This window comes from Salvia splendens, unplaced genomic scaffold (genome assembly GCF_004379255.2).
Source record: "Salvia splendens isolate huo1 unplaced genomic scaffold, SspV2 ctg596, whole genome shotgun sequence".
NCBI classification, from domain to species: Eukaryota; Viridiplantae; Streptophyta; class Magnoliopsida; order Lamiales; family Lamiaceae; genus Salvia; species Salvia splendens.
Window position 1 is genome coordinate 2,357 of NW_024599257.1, and position 19,444 is coordinate 21,800.

The window sequence follows — 19,444 nt, forward strand, 5'->3', positions numbered from 1 at the left end:
AAAGTAACATAATCAATAATTGAAACAAGCAGAAAATACCAACTTGACAAGGCAGGGTGATGGAGTACGGACTAAACAAGCCCAACAGCAGTGACGGCCCATCAGCCCAAAGCCCAAGGAAGAGTATCAGTTCGGCCTTACCAAAGAGTTCGGCCCCAGCCTACAGCTCGGTAAAAGCCGACCAGTCAAGCTCTACTCTCAGATCGGCTAAAGCTGCTCGGCAATAGTTCAGCAGTTCGGTCTCAGTATTCGACCGAACTGGAAGATAGTCAACTCATGCAGGATCTCATGCAGGATAGTGGACCAAGTCAGAGATAATGGACTCATGCAGGATCTCATGCAAGATAGTGGACCCATGCAGGATCTCCATGACCTCCACGACATCCACAACCATCATTAGTGGTGATGCAAGCCACGATCTTAGTTCAATGTATAAATAGAACTTAGATCAGATAGAAAAGGGGTAAGTTCTAAAGAAGCTCTCTAGAGATAAAATATCAAATAGCAAGTCTGTATTGTAAGCTGTAGAAAACAGATCAAGCAATACAACTCTGCCCTCTTTTCTTCCCGTGGACGTAGATTTACCTCAGTAAATCGAACCACGTAAATCTCTGTGTCGTGATCTGTATTTTCCTGCATTCATCACCATCAAAAATTCGCCAAACCATCACTGGCGCCGTCTGTGGGAAACAGAGAACCAAATTTGTGATAAAGCGAATTTTTGACCCTTTTTCCACCCCAAAAAAATGCATACCAGATCACATACTACCCGTAATACCGTTCGTGAAAACCATGAGGAAGCTAGTCCAGCCCGCAGGTCCGGAAAACAGCCTCGGGAGACATCTACTTCCAGTTTTCACGATGAAGGAACAAGCCGCTCAAAAGGTCCACACACCGAGTCTTCCCAGCAGCCTGATTTGAATGAGGCTGTCAAGCTGTTCTTGGCTGAGAAGCAGGATGAGTTCTTAGCCTTCCTGCAAAAGAGCCAAGAGCCAAAGACGAAAACGGTGGATTCTCCTTCCTCATCCAAACATGAAAGTCACTACCGCAGTAGTGCCGTGTCTTCCAGGAAGAAGAATCCTCAATCTCGACATGTTCCTGTTCCTCCTCGGTACCGGAATCACAGGAGATCTCCATCTCCTCCATACCGAAGAGATGTCGGGTTCGCCATGTACGGAGCATTGAAGACTCCGTTCTCAGACGATATCACCCAAACTCCCTTGCCACAGAACTACCGAACTCCGTCGATGACTTATGACGGGTTAGTGGATCCTCATGACTTCCTGGGACGCTATCAGTATAACATGGCGAACCAAGGTCTCAATGAGGTCCACATGTGCAAGCTGTTTCCCGAGCTGCTTATCGGGAACGCAAGAAGGTGGTTCGATAGCCTCCCCCAAGGCAGCATTAGATCTTACCGAGATCTAATGGATGCTTTCCACAGGAGGTTCTTTCAGAAAGCGGAAGCCCGAATCACTTCGGCTCAGCTGCTTTCTATACGTCAAGGTCGCGACGAAAAGATCAGCGACTTTATGACGAGATTCCACAAGGAATGCCTACAAGTAGATGATCTCAATGATCTACTTGTCATTTCGGCATTCCAAAATGGAATCCTGCCCGGAGCTCTCTACAGAAAGCTCGTGGAATGCAGTCCGCAAACAGCTCAACAGATGTGGGACATTGCGGACCAGTTCTCCCGTGCCGATGAGGCAGACCGTCGCAAACGGTCTTTAGACAGCTCATCCCGAGGAGACAGGAGGAAGCCCGATCACAGCGATCAGGGACAAACTCGCCGAACTCCTTTTGGCGATCAGGGACATCCTCGCCGAACTCCTTTTGAAAGGATTCAAAGGACTCCGGTGCAAGACCGATTGGGGCCACGTCTCAATCCTGAGAAGCCGCCCGCTCAGTTCGTACCATTGAACAAGTCAAGAGCGGAAATTTTCGAACTGCATTCCGATATGTTCGAAAAACCAAAGCGGATGACGAAATCGGCCGCGCGTCGACCTCAGGATCAATATTGCTCCTTCCATCAAGACCACGGTCACGATACCGAGGAGTGCCGACATTTGGCTGCAGGTATTGATGCTCTTGTGAAAGCAGGGACATTAAAAAAATACCAAAGCAAGCAGCCGAAAAAGAACAAAAAGCAGAGAGGTGCGAACTGCGCTCCTCAGGATCCGAAAAGGCAACAGGATCCCGAAGACGATGACGAGCAGCAATATGATGGAGTAATCCTGACTATTGATGCTCTCCCTGCCGGGAAGACTAAATCGTCCCTGAAGTCAGAGCGCAGAGGCTTCAATCGAGAGGAGCCAACGCATAAAAGGCTGAAGCAGGACGAAGTGATTACATTTTCAGATGCAGATCCCGTCCCGGCCATCTCTCCTCATCAAGACGCTATTGTCATCCAAGCCGGAGTGGCAAACAAACTGATCCACAGAGTGTTTGTGGATACAGGAGCGTCAGTCAGCATTCTTTTTAAAGAATGTTTCGATAAACTAGAAGTGGATCCAGCTCGGCTTAGTCCGGCACCACTTCCTCTGAAAAGTTTCGCCCAGGAGGACACCCGCCCTGAAGGTATTATCAGCCTTCCGATCACGGTGGGAAAAGCGCCTACAAGCTCCAGTACGATGATCGAGTTCTTTGTGGTAAAAGCTCGGTCTCCGTACAACATCATCCTGGGAAGAGACTGGCTCAACGCAGTTCGGGCCGTTTGCTCTACTTATCATCTCACCATCAAGCTCCCCACTAAAGGGGGATAGCGGTCATCCGAGGTGATCAAAAGAGAGCAAAAGAGTGTCTGCAGATTGCGCTTAAAAGTGCCGAGCAATCAGATCGGCATCATCAAGCATAGCAATCACAGCAGCCGGAGTCAGAGGCAAGCGAAATGACCGAAGTCACACCAGAGCCGAACTCAATGACCGTTCAGTTATACGAAGATGATCCATCCAGAACGGTCAAGATCGGTTTCGCGGGAACGCCTCTACTCCGGGAAAAGACCATCCAGCTCCTCAAGGAGTACAAAGATGTCTTTGCATGGTCTCCGTTGGACATGACCGGAGTGCCCTCTGAGGTAATCACTCATCGGTTAAATATTGATCCATCAGTCCGGCCTATAAAACAGAAGCAAAGACTCTTTGCGGCAGAAAGAAATCAAGTCATCCATGACGAAGTCCGCCAATTACTGAAAGCGGATGTATTATTCGAGGTGAAATATCCCTCTTGGGTGGCCAATCCTGTGATGATCAAGAAAAAAGAAGGAGGATGGCGGATGTGCATAGATTTTACCGATCTAAACAAGCACTGTCCTAAAGATTGCTATCCCCTTCCGAACATAGACAAAAAAGTAGAAGCTTTGATCGGCTTCGAAATTTTCTGTTTTCTTGATTTATACAAAGGCTACCACCAAGTCTTAATGGATGAGAATGATGCTCCAAAAACGGCTTTCATTACTGACTTCGGCATCTTTGCTTATAAAAAGATGCCGTTCGGTTTAAAGAATGCCGGAGCCACATATCAAAGGATGGTAGATAAGCTTTTTCGGCATTTGATCGGAAAGGAGGTTGAAGTGTATGTTGACGACATAGTCGTTAAAAGCAGAAGCACTTCGGAGTACGAAGACAATCTCAAGTCCACTCTCGACGTGCTCCGAAAAGCCAACCTCAAACTCAATCCCCAAAAATGTACCTTTTTGGTAGATTCGGGAAAGTTTCTAGGTTGTTGGGTTTCAAAGGAAGGACTCAAGGCAAATCCGCTAAAAGTTCAAGTTGTTCAGAACATGGCAATGCCGAAGTCCATACATGATGTGCAAAGGCTAACTGGATGTCTAGCCGCACTGAATAGATTCCTTTCCCAAGCAGCCGAAAAGCAAATGCCATTCTTCAAAGTGTTAAAGAAGGCACCAAAGTTTGAGTGGGGAGTCGAGCAGAAAAAGGCTTTTGACGAGCTCAAAAGTTATTTAGCCGAGCTTCCTATTCTCTCTGCTCCAACAGATGCTGAAGTGATATTCTTATACTTAGCGGCATCGGATCAAACCATTAGCGCGGTGCTTGTACGAGAAGAAGGCCTAAAGCAGCTTCCCATCTACTTTACAAGCCGAGCATTAAGAGGTCCAGAAACAAGGTATCAACCTCTGGAAAAAATTGCTCTGGCGTTAGTAAATGCAGCAAGGAGACTGCGGCCATACTTCTATGCTCACAAGGTATGCGTCTTAACCGATCTGCCACTTCGGCAAGTTTTGACCAAGCCAGAAGCATCAGGCAGAATCGCCAAATGGGCCATAGAGTTGGGAGAACACTCAATCGAATACCTACCTCGGAAAGCCATCAAGGGACAAGCCTTGGCAGATTTTCTTGCAGAAGCAAAGTTCGATCAAGCAATCCCTGTCATTGCCGAACAGAAAAATTCTACCAATGCCGAACTAGCACAGCCCCTGGAATCCGAAGTAGAGCCACCGGACTGCTGGAGCGGATTCGTAGATGGAGCTTCGAATAAAACGGGAAGTGGAGCTGGTATTTTACTTATCGCTCCCGACGGACACGAGGTAACTTACTCACTTCGGTTCTTATTCCCAACTACTAATAATGAAGCCGAATACGAAGCTCTCCTTGCCGGACTCAAGCTAGCGCAAAGTCTATTTATCAAGTCTCTCAAAATCCATTGTGATTCACAAGTCATAGTGAATCACATGTTGGGTACAAGTGAAGCCCGTGATGAGAGGATGAGGAAATATTGGACAAAGCGCAAAGCATTAGCCGAAGTTTCTCTTATTTTCGGATAATCCGCATTCCCAGAGCGGAAAACAGCCGAGCAGATATTTTAAGTAAGTTAGCCTCATATCCAAGTTCAAAGGTGGAGGAATTGATGCACAGAAGCATTGATGAAGCTGAGGTACTTTCAGTAGCCAGCTCGCCGAACTGGATGACGCCGATCTTACAGTATCTAGATCAAGGACAACTGCCCGAGGATAAGAGAGAAGCTCGGAAAATCACATGCCGAGCCCTTCGGTACGAACTTCATGCAGGAGTCCTATACAGAAAGTCCTACCTTCAGCCGTTATTGCGATGTGTAGGACCAGAAGAGACGGACTACATCCTTAGAGAAGTCCATGAAGGATCTTGCGGTAGCCACATCGGAGCTAGAGCTTTAGCTAAAAAAGTTCTGAGATGGGGATATTATTGGCCAACTTTGGTACAAGACGCAGTGCAGCTCGTCAAGACATGCATGAAGTGCCAAATCCATGCAAATATCCCAAAGATGCCGCAGACCGATCTATATGCTATGCAAAGCCCTTGGCCTTTTATGCAATGGGGCATAGACATAGTGGGACCACTACCACAAGCTCCTCGGCAAATGAAATTCCTTATCGTTGCCGTGGATTACTTTACAAAGTGGGTAGAAGCTGAACCATTAGCTACGATAACGAGCTCGAAGGCATTGGATTTCGTCTGGAAGAACATAGTGTGCCGATTTGGCTTACCCCACATCCTCATTTCGGATAACGGGACTCAGTTCACCGACAAGACATTCAAGAATTGGTGCCAAGAGCTGAATATTCAACAGCGGTTCACTTCGGTCTCCCACCCACAAGCAAACGGACAAACGGAGGTAACAAACCGTATCTTGGTGAAAGGGTTGAAAACTCGGTTAGAACAAGCCAAAGGACAATGGGTAGAAAATCTCCCTCAAGTCCTATGGTCCTACCGAACTACACCCAAAGCTTCCAACGGTGAAACTCCGTACAGTCTGGTGTACGGCGCTGAAGCCGTGATTCCGGTTGAGATCGGCGTACCCAGTCCCCGAACTCTAAATTTCTCCTCAGAAATGAATGATGACGGACTGAGAGCCGAACTAGATCTGGCCGAAGAAAGAAGAGAATTGGCCTGCATAAAAGCAGCCAAGTACAAGGAGCAAGTAGCCCGGTATTATAACCAAAGGGTGAAAAAGCTGCAATTTCAAGTGGGAGATCTCGTCTTGAGAAACAACGAAGTAAGCCGAGCAGAAAAGCTGGGCAAGCTCGAACCCACATGGGAAGGTCCATATCGGGTGTCAGAAGTCCTCGGCAAAGGGTCTTACAAATTGACTCACATGTCAGGAGAACAAGTACCCCGAACATGGCACATTTCCAACCTCAAGAAGTTCCATTTGTAAGAGACAGTCCGGTCAGTCCGTCTTGTGTCTAGTTCGGTCCTAGAGGTATGTGCTTTCTTTGTGCTTGTTCGTCCTTTTTTGTCTATGTGCGTTTGGTTTGTCTAGGTGTGTTTTGTCTGTCTATGTGCGTGTCGTCTCTTACAAATGTTGCTGAGGTATCTTGTTCTTCGAAGGCTGATCCCCTTTTTAGAACATATATAAGCCTACGATTGTGAGTCCAAGCTTCTAAAGAGGATACAAGACCACAATTCGGCTTAAGAAACAAGCAGTTCGTCTGAAACGAACTGCAACAATAAGCCAACGATTGTGAGTCCAAGCTTCTGAAGAAGATACAAGACCACAATTCGGCTTAAAAAACAAGCAGTCCGTCTGAAACGAACTGCAACAAATGGATAGTCCGATCCACGCGATAAAACTCGCCGAATTAGGACAAGGGAAAGTCCGATCCACGCGATAAAACTCGCCGAATTAGGACACAAGCTTAGTCCGGTCAAAGAAGTTTACTTCATCAGACCAAAGACGAGTCCGGTCAAAGATGTTTATTTCATCAGACCAAAGACGAGTCCGGTCAAAGATGTTTATTTCATCAGACCAAAGACGAGTCCGGTCAAAGATGTTTATTTCATCAGACCAAAGACGAGTCCGGTCAAAGATGTTTATTTCATCAGACCAAAGACGAGTCCGGTCAAAGAAGTTTATTTCATAAGACCAAGGACCAAGTCCGGTCAAAGAAGTTTACTTCATAAGACCAAGGACAAGTACGATGAAATTTTTTCGCTAAGCTGTAAATACACAGTGTTGGAAGCGAAAACAAAATTTCATTTTTCAAATCTTGTTCGGCACACGACTCCGCTACCTTACGAGATGGCGTTACGCTATTACAAAGGACTATTCTACTGTCCAGGGTTGCTAAAGTTGAGCCATCTATTCACAAAATCCTCGTGAAGCCGAGTTCGGGCGTTCTCGGCAGCTGAAGAATAAGCAGGTCGACGAGATGCTCTAATCGACCTACCGCCTCTTCCCTGAGCCCGGGAAGCTCTAGCACCTCGGCGGCGAAGAGTCTCTTCACGAAGCATTTGTTGATCTTGCTCACTCATAATCACAGCTCCTCTACGAACTTCAGTCCGTTCTCGTCTTGACGTTTCCGGCTGTTCCTGAGTTCGTTGCTGACTTGGAGTAGGGTTTTGAGCAAGTGAATCAGGGGTTTGAGCTGGAGTGTGACCATCTGTTGGCGGGAAATGCCTAAGGAATCTCTCGATTGAGGGACGCCGGGAAAGAATGATGTCGTACCGAGAAGCCCAGCGCCGCAATGATTTCACGACTTGTTGGCAAGCCGAGCTCTCCAGCGCATTGTTCCTCCGGAGTACATGATATTCATCCCACAGTTCGTCAACTCGTTCCTGAACTTCAGAGATGGTCATTCCCCCGCGCCTGCTGATGAAATCCTCATACGCAGTCCTCTCAGCGACGGCAGTATTCAGCTCGGCCTCCAGATCTTTCTTTTCGGACTCTAAGTCCTTATTGTCGGCCTCCAGCTTCACTGAACGAGCCAAGAGTTCGTCGTTCTTCACCTGGTCAGCTATGGCTCTTTTCTCAGCTTCGTCTAAAGCCGAAGAGTACAGCCGCTTCCAGTGAAGTACCTCCAGCTCCTTAAGAGTTCAGAATATAGAGCAGCTATGTCAGTTCGGCATTTCAGATTACTGAGCAGGTAGTAAACCACAACAGGAGTAAAAGAGAGTACGAAAGGCTATACGAAGACACAAGAGCAGAAAGAAGAATTTTTTCATTCATAAGAAAAAAATTTTTCTACACAAGGGCTTCAAGGCCGTTTTACAAGAAGGAAGAAACTAAACTAAGAGAAGGGAGACGAAATCATACTCCGCTAGCTTCGTCTCCGCCTTCTCGGTGAGGTTCAGCTTCCTTCTCCTTGTCTGCTTCAGCTTCAGCCTCGGCCTCCCTGCTCTCCCCAGCCTGCTCGGCGCCACCGTAGCCGATCTGCTGCGCCTCCTGCTCGGCCTGCTCATCGCCGGTCTGCCGCTCATGCTGCTCGGTCTCACCCTCTCCATGGAAAATTGGAGCGGGTGAAACTGACCCTATGGAGGCAAAGATAGCCTCCATGTTCTCATCACGGTCAGCTCGGCAATTACGGACTCGTTCTGCAGAAAGCAGGACCGAGGACGAAGCAAGCTCCTCAAGGAGCGGCAGACTCTGAAGCCGAGCTGCTATCTCTCGGCTGTACAGCGGCAGGATGACTTCGGACCCTGCTCGGCTTTATCGGTCATCAGTTTCAGCAGATCACCGACAAAGGCTGAAAATTGGTTGCTCAGAAAGAGTTTCTCCGCGAAAGCACGGAGAACCTCCCCTTGGGCAACCACGGCGGCAGCATCCCTCCGTTTCGTCTGCTCTCGCTGGATGACGAGCTGGTTTTTGGCAAACTGAGCTTCATCCTGGGCCGAAATCCTAGCAGCTCTGGCTTTCTCAAAGTTTGCCTCAGCCTGCTCGGCCCGGTGACAAGCAGCCGCCAACTTCCTCTGCATCTCAGCATAGTCGTTGGACGCTTTGGAGAGTTCGACGGCGACGAGCTTGGAGAGCATATCGTTCCTCTGAAAATGGAAAAAGAAAAAAGTCAACAGAAGGGCTACAAAAAATACAGAGAAAAAAGCAAGGCCAGAAAATCAAGAAGAAAGTTCACCTCGGCGAAGTCCGTGGGCCATAAAAATGGCTCACAGATATGCTCCGAAGGAGGCGCCAAGACCACGTCTTTCTCTGGCGCTCTTGGGGCTTCTGGGCCTTCCCCTTCCCCTTTGCCGAAGTCGACTCCGGCTTCTTCGGATCCGAAGAGGTTTTTTGCCTCTTCGGAGTCCTCTCGGCATCAGACGCCGAGCTGGTGGTTTTCGGCCTCTCCGGCTCCTTGGACTCCGAAGATTTGCGGCTCAGCTTATTCAATATGTTCACTACCGAAAAACAAGGAAACAAGGTTAGTTTTCGCCGCTAAAGCAGTAAGGCATAAAAAAGAAATCCTCACCCTCAGTCTCTTCGTCCGAAGACGAGATATTGAACACGAGGTCGCCCTTGACGAGCTCAGTTTCCGAGTATTGTTTCCTAATCATAGGAATCTTATTGAGCTCGCCCTCGAGCTCGGCCAACGGTTCTAACCGAGGATGGGGAATCACGGACTTCGGCCCTCTCCAAGGAAAGCCCGGAGCCGAAGTCCTATTATAAAAAAAGAAACGGTTTTGCCATTTCGGCCACTTGGTTTTGCAGAAGGCCCTAAAAGGCTGTAAGGGGATCAAGTAAAACCAAGATCCCTTCCTTTTAAACTGGAAAAAATTAAGGATTGCCCGCAGAGACAGATCCTTATCTAGCCTACGGAGTTCGGCAGCAAAAGCCGACAAGTGCCTCCAAGAATTCGGAGTCACCTGACCTAAAGGGAGTTGAAAAAAATCAAGAAGCTCTACAAAAGGTGGGGGAAGAGGGAAACGAAGCCCGCATTCTAAGCAGGCTTCGTAAACGGTGGCATAACCCTCCGGCGGGTCGTTAGCCCTATGATCATCGTCGGGAACCACCGCCTTCCCCCGGGAAGAAGATATTTTTCGTGTAGAGATATCACGGTATCCTTACTCAAGACGCTGTGAAAGTATTCTACAGTCTTCTCCCCGGACTCTTTCCGGCTAGAAGACCCCTTGCCCCCTTTCCTACCGCTACCTAACTCAGAAGAAGAAGAAGAAGACATAGTTCTTACTCTTCGAAAGTCTGAAGAAATTCTCAAAGAATTCTTGAAAGCAGAAGAAAATTTTTACGCGAAGGAGACAGAGTGCAGAAGAAGCTATAGCAAAAGTATTCAAATGATGAAGAAGGGACGTATTTATCAGATTCGGAGAAGATTTCAAAATCATCGCACCGTTTTGAATCCCACCTTTTCAGGATTCAACGGCCGGATTTTACTGTCGCATTTAATGCAGTCACGCGCAAGGCACGTCCCCTGACGTCAGCCTCCCCCGTACCTTTATCCAGAATGCCGAAGTGACTCGCTTCGCCGAAGTGATTCACTTCGCTTTTCGGGGGGGGGTAGTGATGGAGTACGGACTAAACAAGCCCAACAGCAGTGACGGCCCATCAGCCCAAAGCCCAAGGAAGAGTATCAGTTCGGCCTTACCAAAGAGTTCGGCCCCAGCCTACAGCTCGGTAAAAGCCGACCAGTCAAGCTCTACTCTCAGATCGGCTAAAGCTGCTCGGCAATAGTTCAGCAGTTCGGTCTCAGTATTCGACCGAACTGGAAGATAGTCAACTCATGCAGGATCTCATGCAGGATAGTGGACCAAGTACAGAGATAATGGACTCATGCAGGATCTCATGCAAGATAGTGGACCCATGCAGGATCTCCATGACCTCCACGACATCCACAACCATCATTAGTGGTGATGCAAGCCACGATCTTAGTTCAATGTATAAATAGAACTTAGATCAGATAGAAAAGGGGTAAGTTCTAAAGAAGCTCTCTAGAGATAAAATATCAAATAGCAAGTCTGTATTGTAAGCTGTAGAAAACAGATCAAGCAATACAACTCTGCCCTCTTTTCTTCCCGTGGACGTAGATTTACCTCAGTAAATCGAACCACGTAAATCTCTGTGTCGTGATCTGTATTTTCCTGCATTCATCACTATCAAAAATTCGCCAAACCATCACAGGGCTACCCCATTAACCATGTTGAACACTCAATCGAAATTCTGTTATTTCCTTCAGACTCACACTATTTGACTCCAATTACAAGGTAGGGCTGCCCAATTAACTATGCTGAATAAGGGTGGGAAAGGAACTCAACACCTAAAACATTATTCAGATTCTAATCTCATATATGTTGGATCAAATAAAGTAAGTTAAAGGTAGAATATCAAGTCCTCTATTTGATTTCATGGCTGCAACTAAGAACATCCAAATAATTTCACTTCATCATTTTACAGAATATCGTTCTATCAACTTCTCCAAAAACAAATTAAAGTAACCTGTCCATTTTACTATCCTGTAGCATAAAATTAATATAAATTAAAACAGATATGATAATATTTTGAATTATTTAACATAGAAGTTAGAGAGAATAACTAATAAATACTATAAATTATACTTTTAGATAACAAAAAGATAACGAGGCGAGGTGGCAATGGGCAAAGAGACTACTTTGATTCAAAAAAATAACAGAGTAAGATTGAAAATATGTAGGAAAAGATTGAAGAAATCGAGTTGGAGAGAAAATGGAAGAAGTAAAATGATAGAAGTGAGATCCAGATCTGGTTTGGAAATAATATCCTTGTTTTTCCGAGCACCTTGCAAGTGCTAGGACAGTCAATGTGCTAGGATTTTATCCGAGCACGGTCAATTTGTGCTAGGAAATTTTTCCGAGCACATTCAATTTGTGCTCGTAAAACGTTGGTGGAAGCATACCTCATATAAACGTTGTGACGCTGATTCCGAGCACGTAGTAGGTGCTCGGGTGTCTCCTAGCACATTCTAGCGGTGCTCGGAATATGCTCGCAATTTGTAATAGATATTCCTAACACGTTGACCGTGCTCGGAATGTGCTCGGATTGTGCATATTTTCTTCAACATTCCAACAACCAGGCTCGTGTGCTCGGAAAGTGCTAGGAAAATTCCGAGCACATATTGGTGCTCGGAAATATGTGCTAGGTGAACACCCTTTATTTGTAGTGTCTAATTTTTTTTCCTTCATATTTAATAAAATTTAAGTTAAATCAAAATGAAACATGTACTCGTAAATTGAGAGAGATATGATATGAGTGTCTTTTTTTGAGTCGCATCATTTTACTTGTTCAACAACTAGTACTTTACTTGTTCATAAATGGAAAAGGTAATAAGACCGTAGTTTCATATTCTTCCTGCTTTAAAAAGGATTATTATATTTCATTTTTGTAATTAAAATTGTATATATACCTAGCTTATTTATTCCATTAAGCCGTATCTTAATTGAAATGAACGTTTTATAGTAGTGTTTAAATCAACTAAATTTGATATGTAATGTCCAAGAGCCGCAGTAAACAGTCCACTAGTCCACCCATTTTGTTTGGGCCGTGATCCAACTACACAAAAGGGCTGCAGGTTTTTTCAAATCCAACAAAATTATAAGATATTCCCAATTTTCATAATGACAGTCCAACTAAGTTTAGAATCAACCGAAAACTATGTATATGTATAGATATAGATTTTCTCTATTGTGAACTGATATCAGTAATATTTAATTTTATTTTGGACGTAAAACAGAAGAAAAAAAAGTTCTCACAACATGTAAGGGTGTCCAGGCGACACCGAAATAGCCCCGCCCCAGTTTTTATCCATAGCCCCAGTTTTTTTGTCCACAGCCCCAAATTTTTATTTCCGTCACTATGGTGGACACCAATAGCCCCAAAATTTTTATTTTAATGTTTCAAGCAATTATGAATAAATTTATCGGACTATACGTAATTAGAAGAAAACGACTATACGTGAAGAAATTAAAATTAAAGTACAAATTTTCGTTGTATTAAAGTACAGGAAAAATTATACAACGAAAATTTAATCTAGTGCAAATCACAAAGGTGTTCACGCACAAAAATTATAGGTGAATTAAATTGAATTTAAAAAAAAAATCGCCGCCTACCGCCGCACCGGGCACCACTCCACTATAGGAGCCTTGCCTATCCGCCGCGTCCGCCCCGGAGTCGCCGCATGCCCGTCCGCCGCCTACCACGCTCACACTCCTCGTCTGCCCCGGGGACGGACGTCACCTCCATTATAACCGCCCCGAGATCGCCCCGGCGGGGGCTATAGCCGCGGCTATACCATAGTGGACACTCTAAAGTTGTAAATCAATTTTGATATACTATAATCCTAGAATGTGGGCCCAGGGGTCAATGTAGATAGATCAATCATTCAGTTCGCGCCATCCCGTGTTTGAACCTATAAAGAAACATCCAAACCGCGTGGGCCCCCATTTATCCACTTCCAAAATTAATCTGATGGGCCATGAATACATAGTAGGACTATTTGAATTTCCTTATTCCTTACATATCTTATATTTTTCTTTCCTTTACAAAATAATATTTCAATTTACTCTTTTAAGAGAGAGTCCACAATTTAAAATCTTGGACAGATAAAATATTTTATTACTTTTTTAATATTAAAATTCATTTCATATATAAGAAATTACATAATCATATATACATGTGTGTTTCGTCATTATTGTTGCTAGTGGAATACCAAATACGTGTCAAAATGTGTGTAGATTTTTTTTTTTTTTTGATATCTCATAGATTCATGGCAATGTCATAATCATCTTCATATTTCTAGAAAAATGGAATTATTGGTTTGTAGATTAAACATTAAGTAAAATGTTTGTGTGCATATTAACTTATTTTTTCAGAAACATATATGAATCACAAAGGAACTTGAACAAACACACGTACCAAAGTTGGGAAAATATTAATCAATAATAGACATCAAAGGTATTTAATTATATTTTTCAAATTGAATTTACTACAATTAGCTAGTCTATATCTATTCATTAGTTTTGAAAAAGACTCGAAATATATCACATACATGTGAGCCTAAAATATGGCCAAATTCTATTGGCTAATTGAAATAATAAGTGCGAAAGTGCGTGACACAAACAAAATCAGAGTTGACAATATTGCTCTAGTTTTTGCTTAGAATAAGAATCATTCTCACCTAACATCAGCCTCACTTGCTAATAAAGTAACAACATGATTTATGGGTGTGTTAAATTGTGACTTGATCACCCATTTTTCGACTTGTTTATTCCCAACAATATTAATTGGAAAACTTCTTCGCCTAGTGATTAGATGTTGGGTCATGCTCATCTTCTTACATTACCAATCTTGGTTGTGTTGTTGATATGGACAACGATTGACTCTTCAACCTACTTAAATTTTCTCTTTTACCATGTCATGTTTTCATTGTTTGAATATTACGATTAGTGTAATAATGTCTCACTTATAGTTAGTTACACTCTTTATGTTGGCAGTTTGTTTCCTTCTCTTCTTTGGTAATTAATAGTATGACAATTTTAGCTTGATAAATCATTATATCATGCTCAAGCTTAAACCTATATTTGCGCCAATGATAGGTCCGAATTGATTTTGTGGAAGCAACATAAGATGAATAAGACAATTAGAAATGGAAAAATAAAGTATCAAAATAGAAACAATTTATTCGGCTAATACTTCGCCTTAAAAGGCAAAACACCATTGTTATGAAATTAAAATTGACAGATTTAAGATTTATAGTACTATAAGAGAGTAGAAACAATATTTCACGTTATTATGATTTTGTTTCTTTCCTCTTCGAGCTTATCTAAAAACAGGAGTACTAAAATTGACAAATGACAATAATCAATTTCCTAGGCCAATGCATAAATTGATTGTGAATGTCGATAAAATAAGGATGGCTATGGCTAAAGCCTAAAGGGTACTTTTATAACTATGCAATATTTAACTATATTTTTTTTATTTTAGTGGATAATATTTGATAATGAATTATTTTTAATATTTACTCTTGTAATAATGGAGTGCTCATTTCAGTTGGAAGAAGCTCGGCTAGAAAGGAGTTCGGTAAGCTCGGCTTACCGAGCTGGAACTAGCCTGGAACTAGCCGAGAAGAAGAAGGCAGAAGTCGGTAAGCTCAGCGGTAAGGAAGCTCGGCGTTGAGCTGGAATGAGCCGAGAAGGAAGAGTTCGGTTGTAAGCCGAGAAGGAGTTCGGTTGTAAGCCGAGGAAGGAGTTCGGTATTGAGCCGAGGAAGGAGTTCGGTCTTGAACCGAGAAGGTAGAAGCAACCTAGCCGAACTAGCCGTTGGAGCAGCAGTTAGTTAGCTGAGATGTAGCGGTTATTCTTCTTGCTTTCTTGATTCTTCTTGTAGTTAGTTAGTAGCAGTTGCTACGTGATTATAGAGCTTTAAATAGCTCACCGTGTATGTAGTTTAGAGTAGAGTTTAATCAATAAAGAGTTTTCCAGTTTTCTCTTCAAGATTATCATCTTCAATACTCAAAGTGTGAGTGTGTGTGTTTTCTGCATTGTGTGATCTCATACAACAGTGAGTGTGTGTGTGATCTTATTGAGTGTGTGAAAGCCTTGTGTGCGTAAATCCCAACAAGTGGCGCCGTCTGTGGGAAAGGGATATTGAAGCTGATTTGCAGAGGATCAAACGGTTTCAGAGATGGCAGCAAGGCTTGATGCAGAGAAGTTCACAGGCAAGAATGATTATGGCCTGTGGAAGATGAAGATGAAGGCGGTTTAATTCAACAAGGCTTGGCGGCAGTTCTTGCAAAACCAGATGAGAAAGGAAAGGCTCCAGTGCTTGATGAAAAAGCTCAGGCAAAGATGGAGGAGATGCAGCTCAAGGCACATTCTGCAGTGATTCTGTGCCTTGGAGATAAGGTCTTGAGGAAGTTCAAGAAGCCAAGACTGCGGTGGAGATCTTGGACAAGTTAGATGAAGTTTACTTGGCCAAATCCTTGGCTAACCGGCTGTATCTCAAGAAGAGGCTGTATGCCTATAGTTTTTCTGGAGATAGGTCCATCATTGAGCAGCTAGAGGAGTTCAACAAGATCATTGATGACCTGGGATCTGTTGATGTCAAGATCTCAGATGAGGATAAGGCCATTCTCACATTGAATGCCTTACCTAGCTCGTATGACCAGCTAAGTGATGCAATTATCTATGGAAGAGATAAACCTATCACCTATGCAGAAGTCTATTCAGCCTTGATGGCCAAAGAACTCCAGAAGACAGCCAACAGAGGCTCTGCAAGCTCCAATGTTCAAGCTGCAGAGGCCTTGAATGTGAAGAAGTTCAAGAAGCAGAACTTCAAGAAGAAGTTTGAGGGCCTAAACCCTCAAGTTCAGATGCTCAGAAGGAAACCAGAGCTTGCTATTGGTGCAAGAAACCTGGACATTTGAAGAAAGATTGTCATGCATGGAAGAGAAAGATGGCCTCAGAGGGACACAATCAATCTGATTGTGTGGAGAGTGCTGATCCCCCGGCTCAACTCATGAATATCAGTGATAGTGGGGTCAGTCATAGGTGGATTATGGATTCGGGGTGCAGCTTCCATATGTGCCCCAATAGAAGCTGGTTTCATGATCTTCAAGAAGCATCGGGTACGGTTGTTCTTGGTAATAACCACATTTGTCAGATCAAAGGAATAGGGAAGGTAAAGCTAAGCCTACAAGATGGCTCTATAAAGATCCTAACTGGGGTGAGGTATATTCCAGAAGTAAAGAGGAACCTCATCTCATTGGGAATGCTGGAACAGAAAGGGTTCACCATATTGATGAGTCAAGGAAAATTGTTTGTGAAATCTGGAGATGCAGTGATGATGGAGGCTGACAGAGAGCATATTCTCTATTATCTGAAGGCTAAGGCTGTTGATGGAGAAAGCAATGCAGTGTCAGATGATTCCATAATGCTATGGCACAAGAGATTGGGCCACCCAGCCGAAGGAAGCTTGAAAGAACTCATCAAGAAGGTCTGATCTCTGGAGATTTCAACAAGATGGACCCCTGTGAGCAATGTATACTTGGAAAGGCTAAGAAGGCACCCTATCCTACAGGTATTCACTCTTCTACAGCCCCTTTAGACTACATACATAGTGATCTTTGGGGGCCTTCACCGGTGTGTTCAATTGGTGGAGGAAAGTATTATCTAGCTATCATTGATGACTATACAAGGAAGTTGTGGGTATATATTCTTAAAGAAAAATCTGAAACACTCACAAAGTTCAAGATATGGTGTAAGGAGGTTGAGCTAGAGAAGGGAGAAGTGTTAAATGCTTAAGGACAGACAATGGCCTAGAGTTCTTGTCTGCTGAGTTTGATCTGTTTTGTAAAGAGAAGGGTATGAAGAGGCACCGGACTGTTCCTGGTAATCCTCAGCAAAATGGTGTTGTGGAGAGGATGAATAGGACAATCCTAGAGAGGGTGAGGTGCCTACTTCTTGGGTCTGGTTTGAGCAGCAGATTCTGGGGTGAGGCTGTGTATACAGCAGCCTATCTCATCAATAAATGCCCATCTACTGCCCTGAAATCTGAAACTCCTGATTACATGTGGTATGGAGCTCACAGTGACTACTCAAAATACAAGGTGTTTGGGTGTGCAGCCTATGCTCATGCTAGGCAAAGTAAGCTTGAAGCTAGGGCTCTGAAATGTATCTTGCTGGGGTATCAGAGAGGTGTTAAGGGGTATAGGCTCTGGTGTATTGAGCCCGGTAAGCAGAAGGTCTTGGTGAGTAGGGATGTGGTGTTCTTGGAGGATCAGATGCCATTCCTGAAAGATAAGCCGGACTCCAATGAAGATGAGGGTGATTTCTTCAAGGTGGAGCCTGTGGGGGTTGGCCTAGGAGCAGGTGGAGTCATTGACTCGGGGAGTGAGTCTGATTCAGATAAAGAAGAGGCTCCAACTCAGGGCAACCAGGCTGGTGAGTCTATATCAGACTCTATCAGGGACTATCAGCTTGCAAGGGACAGAGTTAGAAGAGAAACAAGGCCACCAACAAAGTTCTCTGATGTTGTGTATTATGCTCTGTGTGCAGCTGAAGGTATTGATGGTGCAGATCCACTCACATATAAAGAAGCTATGCAGAGTAAAGATAGAGAAAGATGGATTGAAGCCATGAATGAGGAAATAGAGTCTTTACTCAAGAACAAAACATGGATTTTGGTGGACAAATCCAAGCTGAATACAGATGGAAAGGAGAGGAAGTTTGATCATTGCAAGAAATGGATCAATGTTTGTGCAAGAACTGAGATGAGCCCTCAGGTGGAGAATTGTAATAATGGAGTGCTCATTTCAGTTGGAAGAAGCTCGGCTAGAAAGGAGTTCGGTAAGCTCGGCTTACCGAGCTGGAACTAGCCTGGAACTAGCCGAGAAGAAGAAGGCAGAAGTCGGTAAGCTCAGCGGTAAGGAAGCTCGGTAAGGAAGCTCGGCGTTGAGCTGGAATGAGCCGAGAAGGAAGAGTTCGGTTGTAAGCCGAGAAGGAGTTCGGTTGTAAGCCGAGGAAGGAGTTCGGTATTGAGCCGAGGAAGGAGTTCGGTCTTGAACCGAGAAGGTAGAAGCAACCTAGCCGAACTAGCCGTTGGAGCAGCAGTTAGTTAGCTGAGATGTAGCGGTTATTCTTCTTGCTTTCTTGATTCTTCTTGTAGTTAGTTAGTAGCAGTTGCTACGTGATTATAGAGCTTTAAATAGCTCACCGTGTATGTAGTTTAGAGTAGAGTTTAATCAATAAAGAGTTTTCCAGTTTTCTCTCCAAGATTATCATCTTCAATACTCAAAGTGTGAGTGTGTGTGTTTTCTGCATTGTGTGATCTCATACAACAGTGAGTGTGTGTGTGATCTTATTGAGTGTGTGAAAGCCTTGTGTGCGTAAATCCCAACAACTCTAATACATATCCAACCCCGGGACCCTAAGGCTCGGCGACACCCTACAACTTGTGGCCCCGTCATTTAACTGAGGATGTCTATCGACCCTACATGCCACACATGGCTTATAATGTCCCCCACGGGTCGACGCCCTACTACCTGACACAATCGTTGTCTCAAATTCCTTTGACTAATGAGCAAACTCCAGATGGAATTCAGGAGCAAACATCGGAGACCGGTCGAGGAGTTAACTCCGATCCCCATCATCCTTACTCCGCCTCGAGACTGAGAAATTGTTCGAGGTGTGGGTCGCCACTTCCGAAGATCTAATCGTGGAAAAACCAACAAACTAGTACGGTTTTTTTAGAGGGTGACTATAACGATACGAGGTCGGAAATAACTCCCCCGCCACAATTTGAAGATGTGGAGTCATTTCAAGCGAGTGAGTCTGGAAAAATCCAAAGATTCGCCAACATATACAACAATGAAGAAAGGCGGTACCGCAACGAAGCCAGTGACGCCAACCTTCTAGAGTTGGTGGTGTTGATCTACTAACAAGACGTCGGGAGGCTCCTCAAGTATGTCAATACGTGGGAGAGGGTTTGAGGCATTGATAAGTGTGCGAGTGGCAGCACAGACTCGAGCTCCAAACGCATGAAGCACACAATGAGAGCAAATTACTCGTCAAGTGGCGGTGTCGGACAATCCGATCCCGTTTTTACCAAAATCGAGGTCAGGGAGGAGGTCGCAAGCCAAGGAGCTGGTGCAGGGGTTTCAAAGCCGGTTTACGACATCGTCTGATTGTGACCAAGGCGGCGAAGGCTAGAGGTCGGGCTGGACCAAGCTAAGCGACCCCTAAGATCCCCCTCC